The sequence below is a fragment of the Hemiscyllium ocellatum genome, chromosome 22 (genome assembly GCF_020745735.1).
Source record: "Hemiscyllium ocellatum isolate sHemOce1 chromosome 22, sHemOce1.pat.X.cur, whole genome shotgun sequence".
Lineage (NCBI taxonomy): Eukaryota > Metazoa > Chordata > Chondrichthyes > Orectolobiformes > Hemiscylliidae > Hemiscyllium > Hemiscyllium ocellatum.
The window spans coordinates 38,296,161-38,312,360 of NC_083422.1; positions in this window are offsets into that span (position 1 = coordinate 38,296,161).

Consider the following 16,200-nt stretch of genomic DNA (forward strand, 5'->3'; position numbering starts at 1 on the left):
CTGAGCCATAACAAAACTTTTAAAATAAGATTTGACTCTTATCTCTGCGAAGTTCAGATGATTTGTGAGAGGTGAATATTAGTGTTGAGGTATTGTAAATATAGAGTTATTGAAGAAAAAGTGTACCAGGCACAAAAGTTGCAGATCTAGTCATTTAAGTTACACTTGATTTTGTTTACTTTTTTTTTACTCCGTGTAATTTATAACTATTACTACTTTGTGGCGTTTCTTCACAATTCAGGGTGAGTGTTTCCTTTTGAAAGTATATTTTATTACTGTTTAACACTATAAAAGGTTTGCATAATAAACAGTATTCCATGTTTGTTAACCAATTCTCGACACTGAATTCCCTAGGGATAATGTGTAATTTGAGTTTTGTGTGTGCGCATATTTCATGTTCAAGTTGGAACATTTTTAAATTATGGAATCGCAAATATACTGAAGTTCAGATTTTTAAAAGTCTTGCAATAAAGAATGGAGCTTTCCGTGCATATGTGTTTTTAAGTTATCAGATAAATATTAGAAAATGCTTGTTTCACTTGTGGAAATATCACTTAGGTTTGGTAATATCTTTCTCTTCGGTCTTGTTAACATGCTTTTATTCCTCACCTAACAGTTTGAGTCTTATGGCACAGTCTGTCGAATACAAAAGAAGTTAGAGATGAGTCTGCATCCCATGAATTGATTCTGTTTTCAACAGTGGTGCACTTCCAGCTGAAAAGGAGAATAATTTGTTCATGATATTGAAAGGGGATTTAATGAACTTACCAATGTTAAATACTTAATAGCGATTATTATATGTCAGTCCCTGTAGCATTAAGGTTTTGTCGCTGCATCTGTTATGTGCAATAACTTGGTAATTCATAATATGCTATCAGTTATCCAGGAAGATTGATAAGTACTGTGCTCATTACACTGTGGATGATTTCCAAACTATTTGCTATGAGTGCTTATGCTAACTCTTTCTGCCCCCATCCAAAATCAAATGACTGATTGGATTTTTAGTACACCTGATGAATGACTTCTTGTCAGTGGTTCTAGTTGCCTGTCGCAAAAACTGTGTGCTAAAACTTGTGAATTCTTCCAACACTGAGTTGTCACCTTAAAATCGTTTGATCAAATTTTGCCAAACTTCCATTAATCTTCTGCCTGCTTCAGACTCCGGATCGCTTTTGAAAATGAGTATGTTCGGAACATCGATAGGTTGGTACTCTCATCTCAGAATGTGAAAAACACTTTGGCAGTTTTGAACTGGATGTGATGTGTGAGTTATTCTCTTCTGTTTCCGGATTCCTATTGAAAAATGATTGCTGCGAAGGGATGAACTAGGAGTGGAAATATATTTTACATAGATTGATGCCAACTTTAAAAAAAAAACGTGGGAGTGTGACTTTCTAGGATTTCATAAATCTGTCTTCAATTTAGAGGAAATTTGTTTGATTTACATCATGAATCGTTTTACAGAAGTACTGAACTGTTCACGAGCTGCTGCGGTGTTCTGCCCTTTGTAACAAAAAGAATGCTCATTGCTTAATGGGTATGACAATAGAAATCATATTTGACTGAAGCTTTTGAACTGTGTCTGTTACAGCATAGAAGTTGGAAGATGCTTTGCTGAAGGCCAATCTAATTATTGCATGTATGTCAACATTTTTATTTCACTTTTCAGAAGTCCAGTTTTCCCCTTGATCATTTCAGCCCTCTACTTTCACCCCTCTTCCCAGTTTTGCAAACATTGCTAGTTATTACGAATAAATAGATGCTAGTAACAGATAAATCATTATGACCCATTGGCACATAACTCTACTAGTTAAAACTCTGTAGAGTTCAGGGAAGGGGCAAAATTGCATTTTCAGAAATTGCAGAGTTGTAATGAGCTGAGTGAATTCCTTGCTGTAAAGTCCTCGGACTCTGTGACCAGATCAACCTTAAAGCTTTTAAAAAAACTTTAAGCCATATAACAAATTTCCAAATGTATCTAACCTAGCATGTACACTTCAGTGCTTGCACATGTTAGGCAAAAATTTAGAACCTTGTGACAGCTTTTTACCCCAGTGTCAAGTCACGTAGAAGGTAAAAATTAAGTTTTATTTCAGTTGTAGCTCTCATGATAATAGTAATGGTATCGAAACACCCAAGATCCAAAGTTGTAGAAATTGACTTAACGTTCGGTGGCTCAGTGGTTAGCACTGCTGCCTCACAGTACCAGGGACCTGGGTTCGATTCCAGACTCATGCAGCTCTCTGTGTGGAGTTTGCACATTCTTCCCATGTCTGTGTGGATTTTCTCTGGGTGCTCCTGTTTCCTTCCAAAGTCCAAAGATGTGCAGACTAAGTGAATTGGTCACGCTCAATTGCCCATAGTGTTAGATGCATTAGTCAGGGGTAAATGTAGGGAGAATGGGTCTGGGTGGGTTATTCTTCAGAGGGTCGGTGTGGACTTGTTGGGCCAAAGATAGGGCCCCACGTTGTAGGGACTCCATGATTCTATTTAAGAAAATTTGCACTAAATGAAAGTCCATGAAAAATCTCAGTTGTTTCAGAATTGGTGATACTCGCATTTCAGAGCATTGCACTACTTTGTATATACAGATAGTTCTTCAGTAACACAATGGTTGCATTCTTGTGCAACCCCACATTATTGAAAAATCATGTTATAGAAACAGTGCTTGAAGTGTTGGCAATCTAATTGCATTACAGCCAACACGCATTTTAAACGTTTGTGCTTCAGAAACAGTGTCCTCAATTCGTCAATCATGTTCGAGCGAATTCATGTTAATGAAACAGATGTTCTAGCAGCATGATCTGTATAGCAAATTTTGTTTTAACTGACATCTTATGAGCTGGCGCACACAACCCGGCAAGAATTATGTACCTAAAATATTGCGAGTTTTACTGTATTTTCATAATCCCCATAATGTCCGAATAGTCAGTTGAGGGTACGAGTGAGAAGGCTCTGTGCCAGTATGTTGTTTTTAAGGAAAGTTGTAATATTGTTTAAGTGATTCACGCTGTAAGTAACATATAGCAATGTGTATACCCCCTGCATTATATTTTGAGCATAAAATGTATGTTTTTACATTGATTATACAGACCTCTTGATCATCCAGTACACTTCTGGTCCCAAAGGTGCCGATTCATAAAACATTTGTTGTACTGAGCCCTAGCTATAACCTTTGCCACAATTTTGCCTCTGAATCCATGAAAGCAGATTTGACAAGGTCAGGGCAGCTGCACTTTTTTTTTAAATTGCACATTTGTGTTTTTGGTATGATGAGTTATTGATGAATTTATTCACGCCGGTGTATTCTAATGTATTGTTCAAATTGGACTGAAATTTCTCACTGGTGAAACCAGTGGTTTTCAGCACCTATATCCCATCAGAGTTATATCTGTGAAAGAACTTTGGAGTTTTGCATGTTCCCAACGTAATATAGTAAGGCATCAAAGGATGAAGACTTTTTTTTCATTTGTTTGTTAAATGTGGACTTCACTGTCTCAGCCAGTATTTATTGTCTATCCTAATTACCCTGGTGAAGGTGGTGGTGAGCTGTCTTTTTGAACCACTACCTTTTGGGATATAGGGACACCCATAGTTGCATCAGAAAGAGATTTGAAGCAATGACAGTGAAGGACCGATGTGATAAATTTCAAGTCAGGGTGGTTATAGAGTTATTCAGCACAGAAGCAGAACCCTTTAGTCCAACTTGTCTGCACCAACCAATTATTCTAAATTCATCTCGTCCCACTTGCCAGTATTGGGACCATATAAACCCTTCCTACTCTTATACCCAACCAGATGCTTTTCAAATGTTGTTGTTGTACTTGCTTGCATCCATACACTTCATTCCATACACACACCAACCACTGTGAAAAAGTTGCATCTGTGGTCCATTTTAAATCTTTCCCGTCTCACCTATGCCCTCTAACTTTGGACTCTTTTACCCTTGGAAAAAGACCTTGGCTATTCACCTCATTCATGTCCCTCATGATCTTATAAACCTGTATAAGATCGATAATGTCTGTTACTTTTGGTTGTGTTCTTGGTTGATAACAGGCATAAACAGCTTAAATTTGGTTAGCATGGACCAGTGTTGGTGAGCTAATTAGGAAATAGTCAAGCATGTCAGCATCCAATATAAAATTCTAAAAAATATTGAGAGCAACTGTAACCTGGAACCAGAAGTCAGCATCAATAACTTGGAAAATTTGAAACAAGTTTGGAAAGACTGCAAGTAGTAAAACTTCATATAAACAAATGAACAACTTCAAATAAACAAAACGTTATTGCAAACAACGGAATGGACATATGTCAATGGCTAAACAATGGAGGTGGGGTCACAGTCTTGGACTGCCAAGGGCACATGCAGTCAACTATGAAGGCTAAATTAAATATTCAGTGGTTCTCAATTTGGACAAGTCATTATTTGTATTTGCATGTTGAACTTTTTTTTCTGACCTTAGAAATAATTACTGCTTTTTTGTTAGAAACAGGTTGTTTTTGTTTTCATAATTATCATTCAGTTTATCATTGATCACATCATTGACCTAGGTCCAAGAGAAGGAGAAAGTGAGGATTGTAGATGCTGGAGAATTGGAGTCAAAAGGTATGGTGCTGGAATAGCACAGCATGTCAGGCAGCATCAGGGGGGCAAGAGAGTCGACGTTTGGGCATAGGTCCTTCCTACAGAAGTCAGTTTCACTTCAACCTTCTGCCTTTCCACCCATTGCGTCCCTTACCACACACAATTATCCACACTGACTTCACTGCTTGCAAAGGAAACATTTTTCCCTTTTTTCATAATAAATGTGAAATGGCCAAAGTGACCTTAATCAAGGTACCCAGTTATCATAATTTTTTAAATTTGGAATTGCTTGGATTAGCCAATTAAGGCCAAGAGGTGATCTTATTGAAACAACTGATTTTGATTGTAATTGACAGAATAAATGTTGATTAGGATACTTCCACTTCCAGGGGAATTGTGAAAAAGCAGAAAATTTACACAAGACATTTGCCCATTTGAGATGGAGATGAAATTGAATTTAATCTCAGAGAGGTTTGTGAATCTTTGGAATTTCGTATGTGGCTTCGTATGTGGACTTGGAGGTGGTGGTGTTACATACATCTGTTTGCCTTGTCCTTTCAACTGGCAGGGGTCATGGATTTGGAAGGTGCTACTGGAAGAGCCTTGGTAAAGTACTGGAGTGCATCTTATAGACTGTACGCACTATTGCCACTGTGTGCCAATGGTGAAGTGAATCAATGTTGAATGTTGTGAATTGGATAACAATCAAGTGGGCTGCTCTGTTCTGAATGCTGTTGAGTTTCCTGTGTTCTTGAAGCTGCACTCAAGCAGGAAAATATAGTTCCACAATACTCCTGACTTGTGCCCTGTAGTTGGTTTGAAGGAAGCAAATGAGTTACTTGCTGCAGGATTTCTAGCCTCTGACCTGGTTTCATAGCTACAACATTGTTTTAGCTGTTCCAGTTCAATTTCTGGTCAATGGAAACCTTCAGAATGCTGATGATGATGTATACAGAAATGAACGTCAAGGATTGATGGTTAGATTCTCTTTTGTTGGAAATGGTTATTTATTAGGTGCAAATAGCATTTCCCTCTTATTAGTCCTAGCCTAGATATTAGGAGAAAGTCAGGACTGCACATGTTGGAGATCAGAGCCGAGAGTGTGGTGCTGGAAAAGCACAGCAGGTCAGGCAGCATCCGAGGACCAGGAGAATTGACGGTTCAGGCATAAACCTAGATGTTGTTGGTCTTGCTGCACGTGGACTTATTCAGTATCTGAGGAATTATGAATGTGCAATGTTTAGCAATCCTCAATCTTCTGGTCTCATGATGGAGCACAGGTTACGGATGACACAGCTGAAGACAATTGGGCTAGGGCACTACCTTGAGGAATTCCTGCAATGATGTCTTGTCCTAGATGTGCTTTCAATCAGCAGAGAGTTTTCCCCTGATTCTAGGTGATTGTAATTTTGTTAAGCCTTTTTAAAACTATACTGAGTCAAATGCTGCCTTGATAACAAAAGCAGTCACTCTCCCCTCACCTCTAGAATTCAACTTGTCCATGTTTGGATCCAGGCTTTGATGAGATCAGGAGCTGAGTGTCCTGGGGTAACTCAAACTGAGCATTAGTAAGCATACCTTCATCCCCTCCATCAATGTTTTGATTTATAGTAAACTGATCGGGTGGTAATTGACAGGGTTGAATTTGTCCTGCTTTTGCTAGACATGACAGTCCTAGGTAATTTTCTGTATCGTCAGTTAGATGCTAGTGTCGTAGCTGTACTGGAACTGTTTGGCTATGGTCTCAGCTAGTTCCTGAGTACAAGCCCCCACTGCTGTTCTTAGGCTCATATCCTTTGCAGAGTCCAGTGCCTTTAGCCATTCCTTGATACCATGTGGAGTGAATCATATAGGTTGAAGACTGGCTTCTGTGATGCCAGTGACTTGAGGAGGGGACCAAGATGATTATCCTGTTGGCAGTTCTACCTTTTATTTTGCTCTGATTTACTGGATTTCCCAGTTTCTGAGGATGGAGATATTTGTGGAGCAGCCACCTCCTGTTAGTCATTTAATTTTCCATGATCACTCCTGATTGATTGTCTTGTCTTTTGGTCTCCTGTGGTGTGCTGTTTGACTCCAGTTTGGTATTTCCTTCAGCTGGCAATGTCAAAATGAACAAGTTGCCCTGAGAGATTTCAAGTATTTGGTTATCCCAACTATCGTCACCACATATCAGTACCATATAACAACATTCCTTTACTTTCTACACAGCTGAGCTGCTCATGGCAGCATCTTTACTCTATACTTGGCTCTGATATCTTGCCTGAAGGAAAACAGATGTTGCAGAGTTCCCACTCTTAACTGATGCACAGGAATGTGTATGTTTAATGATTGGGCCAAGACAGGATCAGGCTCTGACACCCTTTTATAGACGAGTAGTCTATCGATGCTATGATGGCATCCTCATGTAGAGAGGATGGAGACATTGGCCCAGATGTTTGGGGTTGATAATGACGCATCTATGAAACACCACCGCAAAAAAAATCCCTTGTAAAATGGAGGGATATTTCATTTTGAAAATGCTGCTTTTGTAGTGATGGTGTAATTTATTGCAGGTTGCTTTCTGTGCTTTCTTGTTTTAACCATATTCCTGTCATGTCAAGAAACTCCTATTGGAACTTTGCACGGTTTCTCCACTGACCATGCCTTCCTTTTCATTGCTGGGAATATCTGATTTAAAAGTAATCAAGTTTCCAAGTAACAAACAACAAAGCTGTTATACTGAACAGTTTGTTGTAGAATTCTAATTTGTTTGTATTTTACAATCCCAGGATCTCAAATGTATTCCTAATTACAGTTCTTTTAAAATCTTACATTTTATTAAATTTGGTATGACTTCATCCATGGTAATATATTCAATTTACTAGACAGTCTAATGTCCAAATATAGCTATCATGCAAAAATGATTATGGTCAGATAAATGTCATATCTTTACTAATTTAAGAATTGGCCCCAATTCAAATGCTGAATATGATTAAATTTATCAGTACACTTTCATCAAAACATAGTTGAGACCATTGGGATGACAATTGCAGATCTTTAAATCGAATATAATATACAAGTACCTTGTGATCATCCTTACATGTTTATAGAAGGCTTTCTGAATTTTAGGTGTTTATTTCACGGATACATTTTGTCAGTGACATTATAAGCATTATCAAGTTTTACTAGGAGAAAGCGAGGATTGCAGATGCTGGAGATCGGAGCTGAAAATGTGTTGCTGTTCCCAGATCTGCTTGAATGTTGGGTTTTGTGGACCACACATTATTCTTGAGCAAAGTTTCAAATGCAATTGTGAAGTTGGTGATCTAGAGAACATTTTTAAAAGACACTTACAGTTTTGAAAAGTGTGACTCTTCCATTTAAAAACTAGTACTTGAGAAGTTAACTTTGTTAGTAAGAGGAAGGTAATCCTATAAAATGTCTCACACCTCAGAAAAGAGATTTATCAATGTGGCACAAGCAGCTTGGGAGGAATGACTTAAAAAGTCAGATTTAGAAACCATGAAGGATCAAAGATAGGAAAATGAATCCATTAAGATTGATTACAAGCTGTTGCATTATTTCGGTGGCTTGCAAGATCTGAAGAAGGCTGAGTGGAATTTCCCATCAGGTTGACATCCATTGTAAATTAGTAAGGGTTCGTATGGATGCAATTCTTGAGGGTTCCTATTGGAGACTTTCAGACCAATGGTGAGAGATTAAAATAATTGCCCCTTCAGACCCATATGGGGCTAGTTTTGCTTGGAAGACCAATATGACCTTATTGTTTGAATCCCTGCATCTATTTTAGTATAGCTTTTTATTTTACAAATTAAGTCTTAAATGCAGGTTCAGTGGGGAAAAGCTCTGGTCAACATGAAGAAGCCAGCAAAGCCCACAAACTTGAGATGAGTACAATTCAAAATTAGCCTGTGAGGATGAAATTGGTAAAAATTTAAAGGTGAGCATCATAAAACAGCAGGTGTACCTATTCTGTTGAAGAACTAGAGACACAGCTTCTGTAATTTTTCCAATAAAGAATAAATTACATGGTTTCCCAGAATTAAGGAAAGTTTGGAATTCCAACCACTGAGATGGGTGGCGGATTGTTTCTTTGGTTTGAGTTTGCCTCTATTCATTGCTGGATAGCCAAAAGGCAGCACTGGTTGATGGTTCATCAGTAACCAAGGAACTGTTGGTTTTGATTTCTTATAGCTTGTAGCTCCATGGAACTTGATCGGATGGTTTATTTAACTGATAGCTGTGCTTACAGTAATCCTCGGTGAAAGATTGTTATCCTTATTACAGTTGGAGTTAGAGACATGTACAGTATAGAAATAGACTCTTTGGTCCAACTTGTCCATGCCAACCTGATATCCTAAATTAATCTAGTTTCATTTGCCAACATTTGGTTCATATCCCTCTAAACCATTCCTATCTATATACCCATCCAGATGCCTTTTAAATGTTGTAATTGTACCAGCCTCCACCATTTCCTGTGGCAGCTCATTCCATAAATGCATCAACCTTTGCGTGAAAAATTTGCCTGTTTGGTCCCTTTTATATCTTTCTCCTTTCACTCTAAACCTATGCCCACCCCAAGGAAAAGACCTTGTCTATTTGTCATATCGGTGCACCTCATGATTTTTTTCATGAAATTAGGCACATTTAAGCGACTGCTGGACATGCACATAGCAGTAAATTGAGGGGTGCGTAGGTGAAGTTATTTTACATTAAGATTAATCCTCAGCACACCATTGTGTGCTGTACTATTCTATGTTTTATGGCTTTATAAACCTCCATAAGGTCACCCCTTGGCCTTCAACGCTTCAGAGAAAACAGCCCCAGTCTACTCAGCCTCTCCCTATAGCTCAACTCGTCAACCCTGGCAGGTTTGTAAATCTTTTCTGAACCCTTTCAAGTTCCACAATATCCATCCTATAGCAGGGAGACCAAAACTGCATGCAGCATTCCAATAGTGGCCTAATCAATGTCCTGTATAGCCACAATATGACGTCCCAACACCTATACTCCGTGCTCTGATCAATAAAGGAAGGCATACCAAATGCTGCCTTCACTATCCTATCTACCTGTGACTCCACTTTCAAGGAACTATGAACCTGCACTCAAATCACTTTGTTCAACAACACTCCTCAGTACCTTACCATCAAGAGTTAAGTCCAACCCTGATTTGCCTTTCCAAAATGCAGCACCTCACATTTATCTAAATTAAACTCCATCTGCCACTCCTCAGCCCATTGGTCCATCTGATCAAGATTCCATTGTAATCTGAGGTATTCACTGTCCACTATACCACTAATTTTGGTGCCATCTACAAACATACTAACTATGCTCACATTCAAATCATTTAGATAAATGACAAAAGCAATGGTCCCAGAACCAATCCTTGTGGCACACTGCTGGTCACAGGCCTCCAGTCTGAAAAGCAACCCTCCACCATCACCCTCTTGTCTTTTACCTTCAAGCCAGTTCTGTATCCAAATGGCTAGTTCGCCCTCTATTCCGTGTGATCTAATTTTGTTAACTGGTACACCATGAAGTGTCTTGTCAAACGCCTTGCTGAAGTCCATATAGATCATGTCCACCGCTCTGCCCTCATCAATTCTTTTATTACTTCAAAAAACTCAATCAAGTTAGTGAGAAACAATTTCTCATGCACAAAGCCACATTGCCTATCCATAAGCAGTCCTTGTCTTTCCAAATACATGTAAATTCTGTTACATAGTTCCCTTGCTTTTCCTTAATACCTTTCTTAACTAGTGGTAGTATGTTGTCAACCTCCAGTCTTCCGGCACCTCATCTATGGACTATCGATGATACAAATATCTCAGCAAGGGGCCCAGCAATCTTTTTCCTAGCTTCCCACTGGATTTTAGCATTTACCTGATCAGGTCCTGGGGATCTATCTACCTTTATGTGCTTTAAGGTGTCCAGCACCACCACCTCTGTAATAGAGAGATTTTTCAAGATGTGGCTATTTATTTCCTCATAGTCTTTATCTTCCATGTTCTGTACACTGAACACTGATGCAAAATACTTGTTTAGTATCTTCCCCCATCTCCTGCGATTCCGCACATAGGCAGCGTTGCTGTTCTTTAAGAGGCCCTGTTCTCTCCCTAGTTACCCTTTTGTCCTTAATATATTTGTAGAATCCCTTTGGATTCTCCTTAAGCCTATTTGTCAAATTATCTGATGTCCACCTTTTGCCCTCCTGATTTCCCTCTTAAGCATACTCCTACTGCCTTTATACTCTTCTAGGGATTCACTCGATCTTTGCTGTCCTCCTACTTGACCAAAAGCTCAAATTCTCCAGTCATCCGGTGTTCCCGCCACCAACTAGCCTTGCCCTTCACCCTAACAGGAACGTACAGTCTCTGGACTCTCATCTCATTTTTTGAAGGCTTCCCATTTTCCAGCTGCCCCTTTACCTGCAAACGTCTGCCTCCAATCAACATTTGAAAGTTCTTGTCTAACACTGTCAAAATTGACCTTACTCCAATTTAAACTTTAACTTTTTGGTTCTTTCTGGAAGTAATCAGCTTGATTAAGTTTGAAACCATAGTAATGGGCTTTTGGAGAACCAAAAATGTTTCTGATATTTTAAGCAACTGTTCAAGAGTGGTTGAATAGAAAAAAGTGAGGACTGCAAATGCTGGAGTTTGAGTCGAGAGTGTGGTGCTGGAAAAACACAGCACATCAGGTAGCATTCAAGGAATAGGACAATCGATGTTTCGGGCATAAGCCCTTCATCAGGAATGCAGTGGTCAGTAGTTGTTGAATGCAGAGTCCTGAGATTAGTTACAAAATCGAGGGTCACTCAGCTAAAATCTAATGGAGGTGCCCCCAGAAAACCATACGCTTTGAAGTTTTAGCTGCGATTCTCTCAAAATAGCTGAGCAAATTCTGGGTTGTCCCAGGAAAAGTGATTGAGCTTTCAAAATTTCAACTAAGAAAACTTTTGGAATGGCATGTGGTGGGGTAGAGTAAAAGGTAGAACTAATTATAACACCAATCCTTTATAGGGCTAGATTAATAGTACTTTTTTTGTTTAATTATTTTTGATGTACGATAGTATTTGTTTATATTTAAAAGCATGAAATCTGTGGCACAATGTTGGTTAATTGTTGGGTGTTCAGAATACTTTAAATGTTAATGATTTTGAACTGGATCATTATGAATATAGTAACATCTACTTAGTGTCATAAAGTTAGTCAGGTCGGATGCTTTGGTGTCAACATTTTTCTGCATTTGATCCCACACTGTTGCAGAATATTATATGTATTTGCATTATTTGTATTTACAATGTTATTATCATGTCCTACAGGAATAATTTCAGCATGGATCAAATGGGAAGCAATATCTTCTTACTGTCATTAATTCTTACTTCAAGATTTGCCCAACTGCTCCCAGCAACCATCCACAGTCTGTTGATGAAAATGTCCCAGTTTTTTTACAGAATTCTAAATCATGCTATGATCCATACTTACTAGGTATTAAGTTTAGAGCCAAGAAGTTTCTTTCTTCTGGACCTTCTACAAGATGCAATCATTCCAATTGAATCCAATCCAGATTCTAGGAGTCGAGGATTTTCTGTTAACCAATAATATCAAGCCCTTCAATAATGTGTGTAACAGTGCATTTAATCAACAGTTGTAGTGTCAGTAAACCATGTAGTTTCTTCATATTCATATGGGATAGTTATGGTAAAAGTGCACATTGAATTTGTGACCTAGACCTGACATAAATGAAATGGATGGAATAAAACACCCAGGACAAAAAAAAAAACACTTATTTCCTTTTTAAAGTCACCCGTAAATTTACAGACCTCGGGTTTATGTTTGATGTGAAATAGTTGAATTTATAGTTGCAGCATAAAAGTTGAGTTAGATGCTAGCTATAGCAGAAATGTGTTCCTTTAAAATTTACATCAGATTCAAGTACTTGGCAGCCTAAAAGGTGGAAAAGGTTGTTGTTAGAACATAGAACGTTACAAAGTACTACAGGCCCTTTGGCCCTCGATGTTGTGCCCTCCAGTGAAATTGATCTGATGCCCATCTAACCTACACTTCCATTATTATCCATATGTATGTCCAGTGCCCATTTGAAAGCCCTTAACGCTGGCGAGTGTACTGCTGTTGCTGGCAGGCCATTCCCCGCTCCTACTACTGAGTAAAGAAGCTACCCTGATATCTGTCCTAAATCTATCACTCCTCAATTTAAAGCTATGTCCCCTTGTGTTAGCCTTTACCATCCAAGGACAAAGGCTCTCGCTGTTCAACCTATCTAACCCCCTGATTATCTTATACGTCTCGATTAATTCACCTCTCAACTTTCTTCTCTCCAACAAAAACAGCCTCCATTCCCTCAAACTTTCCTCGTAACACCTTCTCTCCATACCAGGCAGCATCCTTGTATACCTCCTCTGAACCCTTTCCAAAGCTTCTACATCCTTTAATGTGGTGACCAGAACTGCGCACACTACTCCAGGTACGGCCTTACCAGTATCTTGTGCACCTGAAGCATGACCTTATGGGCTCCAAAACACAATCCCCCTAACAATAAAAGCTTTCACATCCTTCCTATAATGCAGTGACCAGTACTGTATGCAATACTCCAGGTGTGGCCTTACCAGTGTCTTGTACAGCTGAAGCATGACCTCGTGGCTCTGAAACTCAATCCCCCTGCCAATAAACACCAAGACACCATATGCCTTCTTAACACCCCTATCAACCTGGGTGGCAACTTTCAGGGATTTATGCATCTGGACACCGAGATCTCTCTTCATCTACACTGCTAAGAATTTTACCATTAGCCCAGTACTCTGCATTCCTTTTATTTATTCTGAAGTGAACTACCGTAGACTTTACACATTTGCCACTTCTCAGCCCAGCCCTGCATCTTATCTACGTCCCTCTGTAATCCACAACATCCTTTGGCAGCATCCATAACTCTGCCTACTTTAGTGTCATCTGAAAATTTAGTAACCCATCGTTCTACACCCATATCTAGATCATTTATAAAAATGACAAACAGCAGTGACCCCAAAACAGATCCTTGTGGCACACCACTGATAAACTGAGCTCCAGGATGAATATTTTCCATCAACCACCACCCTGTGTCATCTTTCAGCTCGTTAATTTCTGATCCAATTTGCTAAATCACCTTCAATCCTGAACTTTATATTTTGTGCAAGACCCTACCATGTGAAGCCTTACTGAAGTCCATATACACCACATCAACTACTTTATCTTCATCCACCTGTTTTGTCTCATTCTCGAAGAACTCAAGAAGGTTAGTTCGGCATGACCTACCCTTCACAAAACCACATGGATTATCCCTAATCAAATTATTTCTTTCCAGGTTATTATAAATCTTATTTCTTATAACCTTTTCCAACACCTTACCCATGACCGAAGTAAGGCTCACTGACCTATAATTATCAGGGTTGTCTTGACTCCCCTTCTTAAACAAAGGAATAGCACTTGCTATCCTCCAGTCTTCTGGTACCACTACTGTCAACTATGATGACATAAAGGTTGAAGCCAAAGGCTGTGCAATTACCTCTGTAGCTTCCCAGAGAATCTAAGGATAAATTCCATCAGCCGAGGGTGTTATTTATTTTCAGATCTTCCAAAATTACGAAAACCTCATTGTTGTCAACCACAATCCCATCTAATCTAGTAGTCTGTGTCTCCGTACTCTCACTAACATTGTCCTTTTCTGATGTGAATACTGACAACTGAGTACCTGGTTGAACCCCCCCCCCAAAATAATTTAAGACCTTTCCTAAACCAAATCCCAAGCTAATATGTTGTGGGACAAACTAAATTTCCTCTTACTTTTAGACCTGAGTTATCCTGGTGAGACTCCAAATACCACTGGTTCATGTTTGCCAATGTAAATTCAGATTTTGCAAATATTAGCTATAAGCCATAAGACTAATGTTACAGATAATTCTTCATGGCTTCCAATGTTACTGTGGAATCTCATATTTTAACTAATTCAATAACCATTCACTTACACCGAGTTAAAAGTTGTCGCTCAATTTGGGGATTAGCTTCAGTGTTATTCCAAATCTCGCAGTTTTTACTCCCCAAATATAAGCAGGAAATTGATCTATTTTTGACTTTCAATTGTAGTGACCTGAATGGCATACAGTAATGGAAATCAAATTGCTTATTGTTACCCAATTTACTGTTGGTATAGAGATTATTCCAAGACACACACAAACCTTCAAATTCAACAAAAAACATTGTGAACATATGTGTGGCATTTTTGGGAGCCCATTTCCTAATTTAGTTGCTTCAGCATTTTGTGAAAACCAGTAGACACTAGGGTTCCATACCCTTGGATTATAGCTACAGTAGGATGCAATGTATGCAAACTATGGCTTCTAGCCAAATACACACAATCCAGGTAGTCTCAGGAAGAAGGATTTTTGAACTATTGTATGGTCTGGTTCTGAAAAGAAAGCTGACCAGAATCTAAATCCTTCCACTGGTTTTAACAGCACTTTTATATTCCTGTTTTTGATTCACGCAGGAATATCATCTGCGCCAACAAGTATTAATTTTCTATTGGTGTGACAGCAGTGGGGAATAGGAAGATTGTGCTGATGTGAAACAACGTTAATTGAAATGCTTTCAAATGAGTGTGTATTTATTCATTCAGGGTTGTTAGCTTTGCAGACTGGGTCAGTATGAATTAATCCCTAATCACCCAGAGAAGGTAATGGTGAGCTGCCTTCTTGAACCATTGCAGTCCGTATGATTTGGTACAGCCATAATGTACACCTGCTAATGTTTTTTTTACATCTTGCTGTCCCTCAGCTCACCTGGCCTTTAATTTGTCTCGCTTCTTTTTTGCCCATAGTGATCGATCAACCTACTGCAACCAAGGTCCGCTCTGGAATATATGTGCGCGTTTCAGAGCTTGGAAACTGAGATGAATGTCTCCAGTGGCCGGGCTTCCATCTCCAGTTTAAATAATTATAGATACTGCTGCTGTATCAAATTAATTGCTAAATTAAGGTGTAAGAGGAAGGAAGATTTTCCACAGACAACTCCAGTTGGATGTGTCTATTTCTAAGCCTCAATAGTATTTTCATGGAATTTTGATCAAAATAAGACTGGGTGACTTTAGCACCTGTGATGTCTTTTTTTTTTCTGACTTGATCATTTGATTCCCCTGTTTTTTTGTATTACATTGTAAGTTGCACAGGCTACTAGATTAGATGGGATTCTGGTTGACAATGAGGACGTTTTACCAATTTTGGAATATCTGAAAATAGTGTAGTGGTTGAAATTAATGATTAACAAATTTGCAACAAAATACCTTATAGACCCTAGCAGAAATTCATTTTAGTAGAAAGCCAACCAAATATAAAAGCAAATAATTCAAGTGAAGAGTTAAATTTGCCAAGCTGAGTATTGCAGTGCTTCCAGACAAGTTCAAATGAACACATTCTGAAAAGAATTGCCAGAATTGTCTTTAATAATGGTATATAAAACTAAAGTTATCTGTGACTGAAATAGTAGGTACGAACACAATGGAAATTTGATAGATTGGCAAAAGGGAGAAGCGCGTCAATTATTTGGAGAGACCGGAAAAGC